Genomic DNA, 11,235 nt, shown 5'->3' with positions numbered 1-11,235 from the left:
AATCTTGAACCATAGTTAACTCCTGACTCAGTAGAGGTTAACCAAAGCCAAAAAAGCCCCACTAAAATACATACATACATACATATGTTTTATATATATATATATATATATATATATATATATATATATATATATATATATATATGCATAAAATAACCTCCCTATCTGTACACTCCTAACCACTCAAAACAACACTTATGCAGCAATACCAAGCACTTTACTTGCAATATGCATTGAGATAACAGAGGAAAACAATTTTAATTTCCTGCTTTTTCACAGCCTATCATGGTCTGTTATGATTCCAAGACTGTATGATTTTCACTGACTCCAACTGTACCCTAAGAGCCATGGCAGAGCTTTAGCTAGATACTGCCCTGAGGACAGTGAGGCTGCTGGGTAAGGTCAGCCATGGGATATCAGCTCATTAAACAGATGTGACCCTGTTTCTTACTTTGCTATATGTCTTGGTCTTCTTTTAGTTGGTGTCCACTACCATTTGTACCACAGTCTTAACTGTTATGTCAATCACTTTTAGAGAAGTGCTCAGAGGGAGTGATTGCTTTCCCTGCTTCTCACCTTGGTTCTGACTTTGTGCCACCACCAGGTCCACGTCCCATCTGAGAGTCCTTTATCACAGCCCTGTCTCTGGAACCAGCTTCTGTGTGTGTTTGTCTTTCAGGCTGTTAGAAAAATATGGCCCCAGTAATCTCATATAATTGGGGCTTATTCTAAGAATGAGACAAAAGCTGTCATACTTAGCCATTTCCATGCCTCCCTGTCTGATTCTCTCCCTTGATCTCTTAATCTCTTTATCTGTTACACCTTCCCACTCTCTATGCAAGGAGGACATGATCATTCAGTATACTCACCATCTGATATGGAACACTAATTTTCATTGGCATTTGGGTCAGACAGTGGAAGTGTTATTCTTGAAAGCACATGACTTTGCTGGTCATAAAGACTAGCCTGAAATTGCTTTTCTAAGAAAGAGGTGCAGTTGGGAGTGTAACCAGCTGATTCTTGAAGACTTTGAAATCTGACCGATTAAGATATAGACATATAATAAATGAATCCAGAGAAGAGATGCTTAAAGAAATGAAAAAAGAAAAGAATAAAATTTCAAGGAAAAAATTATAAATGGCCCCAGCAACAGTAGCCAGTAACATACTAACTGCTCAGTTCAATTTATTGGACTTTTTACAAAATTTGACTTTATTCACGATGCCTCCTTCCCTTGATTTCCTTCTTCCTCTTTATCTTCTCATCCTTATTTAAGGATTCTTCATCTCAACTCATAAAAGCTTGTGCCCCCACCCCCAGGGTACTCTTGGACCTCTGTGGTCTCACATTGTCCTTGAAAAGCAAATCCGCTATTTGCCTTATGATGATGATTCCAGCTGGATCTATAGCTCCAGTTAGAATATCTCTTGAATTCTAGCTCCATAAATTTAGCTTTTGGTTTACATTATTATCTAGATGCCTGGAACTTGAATCCAATCTAAGAAACCAGCAAAAACTGAATTTATCTTTTTCGTAAACCAATAGTCCTCAATAGAGGATGATTTGGCCCCCAGGGGATATTAGGCAATGTCTAGAAGCATTTCCATAACTGGGGTGGGGAGTAGAGAGTGTGCTACTGGTATCTAATGCATAGAGGTCAGGGATGGTGCTAAACGTTCTACAATGCACAAGATAGTCTCCCAGAACAAAGAATTAATAGTATCAATTGTGCCAAGGTTAAGAAACCCTGCTATTTCCTATTTCACATATTTCACACAAAACCTGTTTCCCATTGTGTATGGGAATAGCATGACTATCTGCCATGTCACATAAGCTAGAAATCTACAAGTCATAAAGCAGTAGTTAAGAAGGAGCCCTCAGAGGCAAGCCTCCTGTGTAGAATCCCATCATTGCCACTTACCAGCTGTGTGACTTTTGGCAAGTTACCTAACCTGTAGTGCTTGGCACCTAGTAGTGCTCAGTAAATATCATTTATTTATGTTATTATTATACTGGCTCTTCCTGACCAATCCCCCCTTCCTCACTTTTTAATCACCTTCACTGTTAATACCTTAATTTGGATCAGCATTTTTCTTAAATAATGCAATAATTTTTATAAATGATCAGTCTTACCCTGTGTAAATTCATCCTCTACATGCTCACTACAAGGTGCTCTTTCTAAAGCATAGTATTGATCATGTCACTCTCCAATTTAAAATCCTTCAGACATGTTCGCTGTTTGTAGGAGAAAGTCTGACTTCCTTGACATAGCATAAATAGCTAGAATAATTTATCTACAGACATTATTATTTTTATTACTTACCTACACTCCTCCTGTAGCTTGTACTCCAAGTTTGCTGAACTACTTATTACCTGGATTCACCAAGTTTAAATTTTTTTCACAGAAAACCAGAATAAATGACCAGAATGAAATGAATGTCATTCACTTAAAAAATAATTTATTGAGTTAAATATAATGACAACTGTTATGATAGTAAAGTTAAATAAAAAATGATCTCTGCATTCAAAGAATTTAAATTCTCAATCTTTCCTGCTTATTATGATTTAACTACTATAATTTTAAATTTAATTTTCTAATTTCTCTTCCCAGATTTATTTTGTAGAAGCATTCATTTGTTTCTTAGAAGTTTATGGCTGTGATATTAATAACATGGGAGATGTGAATTAATTTTTTAAGGTGGCAACACTCCAGGCAAATGGCTGTAGCTCTGCAGGAGAGTTCCCTGAGGGCTGTGGTCTCATGGCTGATTATTAACACCCCATAATATGTCCATAGAGAAAGAGTTCTGTACAAATTTGGGCCTGTATTTTGCTACCTAACATAAGACTTACTGAGACTACCCAGAGCTACACATTCAGTTATTTTCTTAGTACATCACATCAATTAGTTGCTTTTGGTCACTTTTACATTTTTTCAATGGGACTAAAGTGAATCATCTGTCATTTTTCCTCTCACAAATCACTTCTGAATAGGTACACTGCTAATATTTGATCTAGGCACCTGGCCAAGATCCACCAAGCTATCGGTGAACTTGAAAGGTGACCAGGGACCTGATGTTGATGCTATTTCATTGCATGAGAGCAAATGATCAATTTAACATTTCTGAGATTAATGACTATTTTCTTGGTGTTATAAGGCCACCAGTGAGAGTTTGCATTTTAATTCTGTAGTGCTTAATATATTTGGCAATATAGCTGTAGATTTAAATAAAATGTATTTTAAAAATACATTACACTCTAAAATTTAATCTGCTTTAAAATTGTTATAAACTCTTTGAAATGTGTCTCTGATGATGCTACATAAATTGTCAAAAATGAAAAAAAAAGTGATATGAAAAGTGACAATCCATTCTTAAACCAACTCCATGTATCATAAACACTAAATAAAATCAGGGAGTCTTGGTAATTACCCATTATGCTTCAGAATCTGAATGATTTAGGAGCAGATTAATTTAACTTAAAACTCATCCCCCTTATACCCTGTATTTTAACTCCATAAACATGATTCACTTTTGTTTAGGTTAGTACTTAATATTAACAGAACAACCAAAATGACAGAGTACCTTGTATGCTGTCTTTATTGTTCTTTATGTATCTTGCAGTATAAGTGAAGTTGACATTATTATTAAATGAGATCTCATACATAATTAAATATTTTCTAATAACAATAGTCTTATTAATATCTTTGGCATCATTAATTTAGTTTTTCTTCCCTTTTTCATTAATTTGAAACAACCTCTTTTAGTATCTGTGAACACTTCAAGAACTGTCAAACTTTTCTTCAGCCAACTTTCAAAGGACAAAAGTAGCTATGACACCTAAAATTCAAATGTATCAAAAATTAGTTTGAGATTTACAGGAATTGTATGCCAGTCTTCCAGTAGCTCAGTAGTGACATGGTATCTAACCTTTGGTGGCCCCAAGAGATATTCAGATAGATGTAGAGATAAGTAGAAAAATATAACCCAACACATGCACTACTGGTCTAACTTTTAGATTTCTTCCTGACTTCGTTTTTAGAGTTTGTGTTTTTGCACTTTCTCTTGATTTTAAGAAAAATATCTCTCTCATAGCCTCCTAACACCCAGTTGGTATTCTTATTTAAAGCTTAGCTCACGTGATATATACTTGGATCATTAAACCGAAGGACTTGTACAGTCATGATTTTTAATGAAGCATGTTTGAATAATTATGCTCATTTACAAAGCACTAGAATCAAATCAAGTGATCAAAGTTTTCATGATTGCTATCATGTGTTTCTAACCCCCCTCTGCCACCCTCACAATTTGCTGCATGTGGAATCCTTTCTCAGGAATGTGTTTGGAAATGGGTATTAATCAATGCTTAGCATTAGGAAAAAAATTTTTACACAGAGTGTAATGCACTTTATGTTATGCCTCCATAGTGGACTATATGTGACTGTGAAGGTAATATTGCTCTGCCACTCTCCCGCCTAAATACCACCTACAATCAATATTGCATTCTGCCTTGACAAAAAGCTGAATTTTTATCTGTTAAATGCATGAGCTTGGGGCACTGATGTGTCTGAAGTGGTTTAAATCTGAAATGTGATGTGCTGCAAAGAGAGTTGATTGACATCTTTGTTTATTGAAAAGTATTACATGAACAACAAAACACAGGCAAAGGCAGAACACTCCATTGCAATATGCAGCTGTGTTATTTTTCAGTTCTTTGTGCTCTGCCCCTTTGAAGCTTGTCTGATGTAATAAAGCCAGAGGATATAAAACAAACAAGAATTTTCTTTGATTCAACACTCAAAATTTAGACAAGGATGAGTTTTTTTTTTTTTTTTTTTTTTTTTTTTGGTTTTGGGTAAAATCTCTCCCACAAAACTCTCCCTGCCCTGACATTCTATAAGGATATTTACTTCTGAAAAACTGTTGCATCTTAAAGTTGTGTTCTTATGTTTATGAACTTGAATATAAATTCAGAATTATTTAATGAGAAAACAAATCGGAAAGGGTTGAACATTTTTATGTATCCTCTATAAATGAGAAAAAGGACATTAATGACACTAATCTTAAAGCACTAAACATGCAGAATAAGAAATTAAGTTCCCTTTAAATTTTATGTTAGAATAATTAATTACCCCCCTCAATGCAATTTGCCCATGTTTTATTAAAGCTTTATTATGTCAAAGTAAATAGAAGTTAATGCCACTGTTACTTCTTCCAATGAAGTATTATCTTTAATCTTGCCTTAATAAAATAGTGGTAAATTGCACAGTAGGGGTAATCACCATGGGCTAATTTAGAGAGTTGTGAAATCCTTTACCAAGTATATACTGTAGTTAAAAATACAAGTAGTCTTAAGAAAACTCAAATTGCAGTGCAACTTGGAGGAAGTTAAGGAAATTGCTATTCATAATTTTAATTACTTAGTTAAACTGATGTATGTTGAGTACCTACTATGTGTAAGGCGCTGTGCTGGCTATGCCCAGTGAACGGGAGTATGTAAACATGGACTCTCTCCCTGAGAATCTTGCAATTGAGTACTTGGGCAAATACCTAAAAAATAAATAACTATGCTAACTGTGAAGCCTGCCATAAAAGAGGTATGGGCATCCCTGCCATGGATATTTAGAGAAGGAAAAGAAGAGGATTAAGAAAGGGTCATCTGAACTGAGTCCAAAAGGATGGGGTAAGATGGGACAGGTGTCACTGGAGTGGAAGGATACGTTAGGTAGAGAAAATGGTAAGAGCAAAGAACTGGGGTCAAAATGTACCAGATAGCCAATCAATAACATCTTGCCTGGTTCCATTAGAGCTGAGACTTGAGACTGAAAACCAATCAGAGACTATTGCAACAAGTCAGGTAAGAAGCAGAGAAGGCTTACACCTGGTTGGAAGACATGCTAGGATGGATACCTTTAGTATGAAAAAAATCTCTCTCTTTCTCTGTAGATATATGTATATATATATATATATATATATATATCTAGATCAATCTATATATATGCATATATTCAAAAATAGAATAAAATGAAGTTTTTTAAAGGAGAAATTCTGATTTTTTTTTCTTCCCTCAATTGATCATCTGGTGTTCTTTGAAGACCATTTTTATAGTAGTAGTTGTAAGAACATAAATGATTTAGCGTATAAAAGATCAGGAAGCAAAAATTATAAACTCAAAATGTGAGATTTGTTTGAGAGAGACGACTCAAAGGTAACTCCAAGGATTTGAGCCTGGAATACTGGGAGAATAAAGCATTATTAATAGAAAGAGACAAGAAAGAAGAAAATTGGAAATAAAAATGTTAAATTTTGTTTAGAATGTATTGAGTTGGAGCTTCCTGTGTTATATCACTGTGAAAGGTGACAAGCAACTGGATATTAACATTCAGAGTCCAGGAAATGGTTGCTGATTTGGTTGTTTAGATACATCAAATAATAAAAAAAATAGTATTTATTTTTTTAAAGATGCTCAACTCTTTAAAGACATGTGCTAATTAAAGTGAAATAGAATAGCTCTTCAAAGTTGTTTTCAGCTTACCAAGTAAAATCAGTTAGATAAGATCTTTTGGAATTGTTTAGTGTGTGTGGTGAAGAGCTTAAGTCTTCAAATGGCTCATTGTCATCAAGATGAGTGACACACTAACTTATTTCCAAACCACCACTTAGGTCAGAGCCTGCTCACATAATGTTGAACATCATTCCTGTTCTTGAGAGTGTGTCAGAGTGAGCCATCAGCTTAGAGTATATAGCTTTGCCTTCTTGTGTTCTCATTAGCAATTTCAAATGAACCAAGATGTAGTAAGGGAACAGAGAGTTTAACCATCTTTGACAAATCACATTTTTTGAGAGTGGAATATGAAATAGGATGATACTTGTACATAAGTAATATGGACAAAATACAATATGTGCACAGGCTCCTCTGTCCTCTGATAGTTTATTGTTCCTTCCCTACCCCCATGTCCTTCCTCTTGGTGTCTTCACAATCATTCTCACTTGTTCCAATTTTGTATTTATTTTTCTTGATGAAGACCTCCTAGGTCTTCATTATATCTGGACTATTCTTCCAGTTTGCTTTAAGTTATCACTCTCCCTCACTCCAAAATTATCATTACCCTAAACTCTTCAGACTTTCCCTTAAGCGTAACAGTGGTTAATGATATGATCAGAAATTTCACAAAACATAAAATGCTCACTTTTCCCTTTAGACAAGCCTGAAGAACTATCACTACTGTCACAAAAGTTGTTTCAACCCTGCTGCTTTGGTGAAGTGGTATTCCTTATCTCTGAGCTGCTGTGCCACTGAATAGCAAGTCTGCTTATAAGACCTCTTACCATGAAGGTCTAAAACGATACTTGCCTCTTTTCTGCCTTTCTGAAGTCTGAGAGACAGACCTTAGCTCTTTCAGTATGGAGCTCTAGTCACTCTCAGAAAGGAAAAGATTTAAGCAGTTCTTACAGGGACTTAGAAAATTCCTCTAGAAATATTCAGAGATGAGCCCAAAGGATAGAGAAAATCAAATGTAAATGATGTTCCTCTTTAATTTTTCTGTGGGCTGTATTCTAAAGCAAACAACAGTACATTGGATGACTTTTGTGGATGACGAGCTGTTTCCTTCTGTCTTTCACAAGCCTCTGTGACAGTAAGGGGTATATAAAGCTCTGAGTGAAGATCTGAAGCTGTTATTAAAATGGAAATATTCAAAGCAGGCAGGAGTCTGTGAGAGTCTGTTCTGGGGACACATTAATGCATTTGAAAGGATATTAAAGCTTAACATAGAAGGGAAATAGTTCTAATAGCAAAATGTAAAGCTGCTTAACAGAATTACTCCTAGAACTCTGTGTATTAGGTCTAAAACACCTCTACTATTATATTGCTCAGAGTAAAGCTATATGTTAGTTGGAGTGCTTTACAGTTTCACACAGTTGTCTTATCTGAGGTTTTAATGTTCTTAAGTGCAAAAATTTTGCTCTGGTTTATGCTTTTGTAGAGTCACCTGACAGTACTTCTCACCCTGTGTGTGGGACTTAAAAGGTGTTCCATGTTGTAACATGTTCAAATCAATAGAGAAAAGTGTTATTTTTCTACAAAATAACCTGTGACCTTCTTTTACACAGACTGTTGTGGTGGGCCCATCATGCCATAAGGCAGAGTATGTGTCTTTCCCTGGAAGTAGGAGAGAAGAGGCAAGGTGAAATTTAAGTTAGCACCAAGAAGGATTTCATGTTTATGTTTACATGGAAGAACCTGACCCCATTCATATATAAAAAAATGAGATCCATTTAATAAACAGTTCTTCTCAAGCAGCTCAAAGCCAACAACACAAGTAAAAAGAGGGCGAGCCAATGGTATGGTGGATATACAGCCTTTTTGTAGCCTAGATGAGTCACTGTTATGGTGTAGTCTTTACTGTTTTCTAAATATTGTTCAGTAATGGAGGGTAATTTTTATTCTTTTATCCTTTAAGATGCCACCCAAAACCATATTCCAGAGCATGCCATAAACACAAAATGTAGAAGCACACTGAAACTCTCTCTCTAGTTATACTTTAAGATACTAGATAGTAGGGATGGGATAGGGAGGGTGGGAGGGAGGGAGACGCAAGAAGGAAGAGATATGGGGACATATGTATATGTATAACTGATTCACTTTGTTATAAAGCAGAAACTAACACACCATTGTAAAGCAATTATACTCCAATAAAGATGTTAAAAAAAAAAGACACCTAGATAGTAAAATATAATAGAAAATAAGCCTTCTGCCTTTAAGGAGTTTACAGTTCATATGAGGTGAAATATGTGCTGCAGTGTAAAAACTATTTAAAACATTATATATGAAGAAGGGCAAGATATAGAAATGAAAATCAGAAGTTCAAAAAAAGAGTAAAAGAGGGGTTTGACTTGGAGAGTTTATTGAAAAAGGCTTTTATGGGCTCTCAAAAAAATCAAGAAGAACACTGTAGGTGGGAGAATGGCATCTATTGCATAACTGCATAAATACAGAATTTGACCAAGGTTGAGTAGTTACAGTATTTGTCCATGTTACAATATTAATCACTTAAAATTAGAACAATTTTATTTCTTTAAAATTACATAGATTCTAGAATGATTTTGGAATGTTCTAGTTAAACTCACAAAGTGAAGATGACTACCATTTCGAATTACTTCAAATCTGGTTGTCACACTATACTCATCCCAAAGTGAAACTTTGGTTTCATTTCTATAGGAAATGGCATTCTTGTGTTATTTAACAGTTTCACACATGCTAGGTGATTAAGCAAAGAATCTAAAACCCAGGTATGTTTGCCTTGTGAGACACTCTTAGAGTAGAAGGATTTTATCTGAGAAATAAATAAGATGCAAATTCAAATCCCATATACCCTTATTGCTTGAGAACACATATCATGATTTCACAAAATTATTGCATAAAATTATAGTGTACTTTGGAAAAGTGATTATAAGGCACAGATGCACAGGTTATGCTGAGCAAAAGAAAAATTGGGGGAAAGCAGGATCTGAATTCAATTCACATTTTTCATTATATTCCAAATAATAGCCCCAAATAAAAGTTAAACTATTTATAACATTTCAATATTATAATTTATAAGAAAAATATATTTTTCATCATTCATATGACCAAAATATATTTCTCATATATATTTGTTCTGAATCCATGGTTCCTGGCTCACAGCTCCCCAAACCCATGGAATTTTCTAAGTATTGAGAGTAATAAAAGTGTCTTTTTGTTTTATTGAGATGACTCTATCCCAGGGTTGTTGTAAGGATTAAATGGGATAATATATATAAAGTGCCCCATGTAGAGTACCAGTTACGATTTTTAAAAATATTTATTTGGCTGCATTGGTTCTTAGTTGCAGCATGTGAGATCTTTGTTGAGGCACAGAGGATCTTTCCTTGTAATGCGTGGGCTCTTCGTTGCGGCGCACGGGCTTCTCTCTAGTTATGGCATGCAGGCTCTAGGTCATGTGGGCTCTGTAGTTGTGGTGCGTGGGCTTAGTTGCCCTGTGGCATGTGCGATCTTAGTTCCCTAACCAGAGATCGAACCCACATCCCCTGCATTGGACAGCAGATTCTTTACCACTGGACCACCAGGGAAGTCCCAGTTATGATTATTTTATAAAGCATACTTTTACATATCATGATATATCTGCTTTGTTACAAAAGAAAAAAACCCTGTAAAATATGGCAGAATTGGAGGTGAAAGAAATCCAGCAATAGTGGAACAAATAGAAAACATAATAAAATAAGTGTACGTGGACTAAACTCTCCAGTTAAAAAACATTTTCAGAATTAAAAAAAAAAATCTAGCTGTATACAGGTTACAAGAGACACATTGGAAATGTATAGATAGAGAAATGTGAAATTTAAAGTAAAGTAAGATATATATCAGATAAAGTCTAATGAAATGAAATCTGGTATAATTATATTAAGGTCAAACAAAACAGAAAGGCAAAAAGGCATTACAACAGATAAAGAAGATTATTTCATGATGATAAAAGTTTCAGACCTCAGGAAAAAATTAATTCTATGTTATGAACTTAATAATATAATTTCAAAACATTAAAAGAAAAATTGGCAAAGCTACAAAGTAAAATTGACAAGTCTACCTTATTGCTATATAATTTAACTCCAAGTAAATGACAAATCAGGCAGATTAAGTAGTAGGATATTGAAATTTGAGGAGCCCAAGTACAAATTTATCTAATGGACAGAAAATGAAGTACTTCATCCAACAAGTCTGAACTATTCATTCTTTTTAAGCACATCTGTAACATATATGAAAATTGACTATGTGCTACACTATAAAAACTAACTTGACAAATTTCAAAGATTAGTGTCATAAAGCCTGCACTTTTGACTACAGTGCAACTAAGTTAGGCATTAACAACAAACAAAAACTACAATTCATAATGGACATTAGATAATATTTAGAACTGAATTATTTAAAAAATACTACATGTCAAAAATTCTGGGATGCAGCTAAAATGGAACTTAGACAGAAATGTACAGCCCTAAATGTTTACATTAGAAATTAAGAAAGTCTAACCTTCCAAACTGAGAAAGTTATGAAAAAAAAAAAAAACAGAAAAAGATTGGAGAAAAGAATTAAAAGCAGAAATCAGTGTTATAGAAAATAAATACTAGAGAGGGTCGATAAAATACTTAAGAAAAGCTACTAAAATAGACAAAACTCTAGGAAAATTTAATCAAAAAGAATAGA

This window comes from Mesoplodon densirostris, chromosome 12 (assembly GCF_025265405.1).
Source record: "Mesoplodon densirostris isolate mMesDen1 chromosome 12, mMesDen1 primary haplotype, whole genome shotgun sequence".
Taxonomy (NCBI): Eukaryota; Metazoa; Chordata; class Mammalia; order Artiodactyla; family Ziphiidae; genus Mesoplodon; species Mesoplodon densirostris.
The sequence above is the reverse complement of the archived record's forward strand: the minus strand, read 5'-3'. Positions refer to the sequence as shown.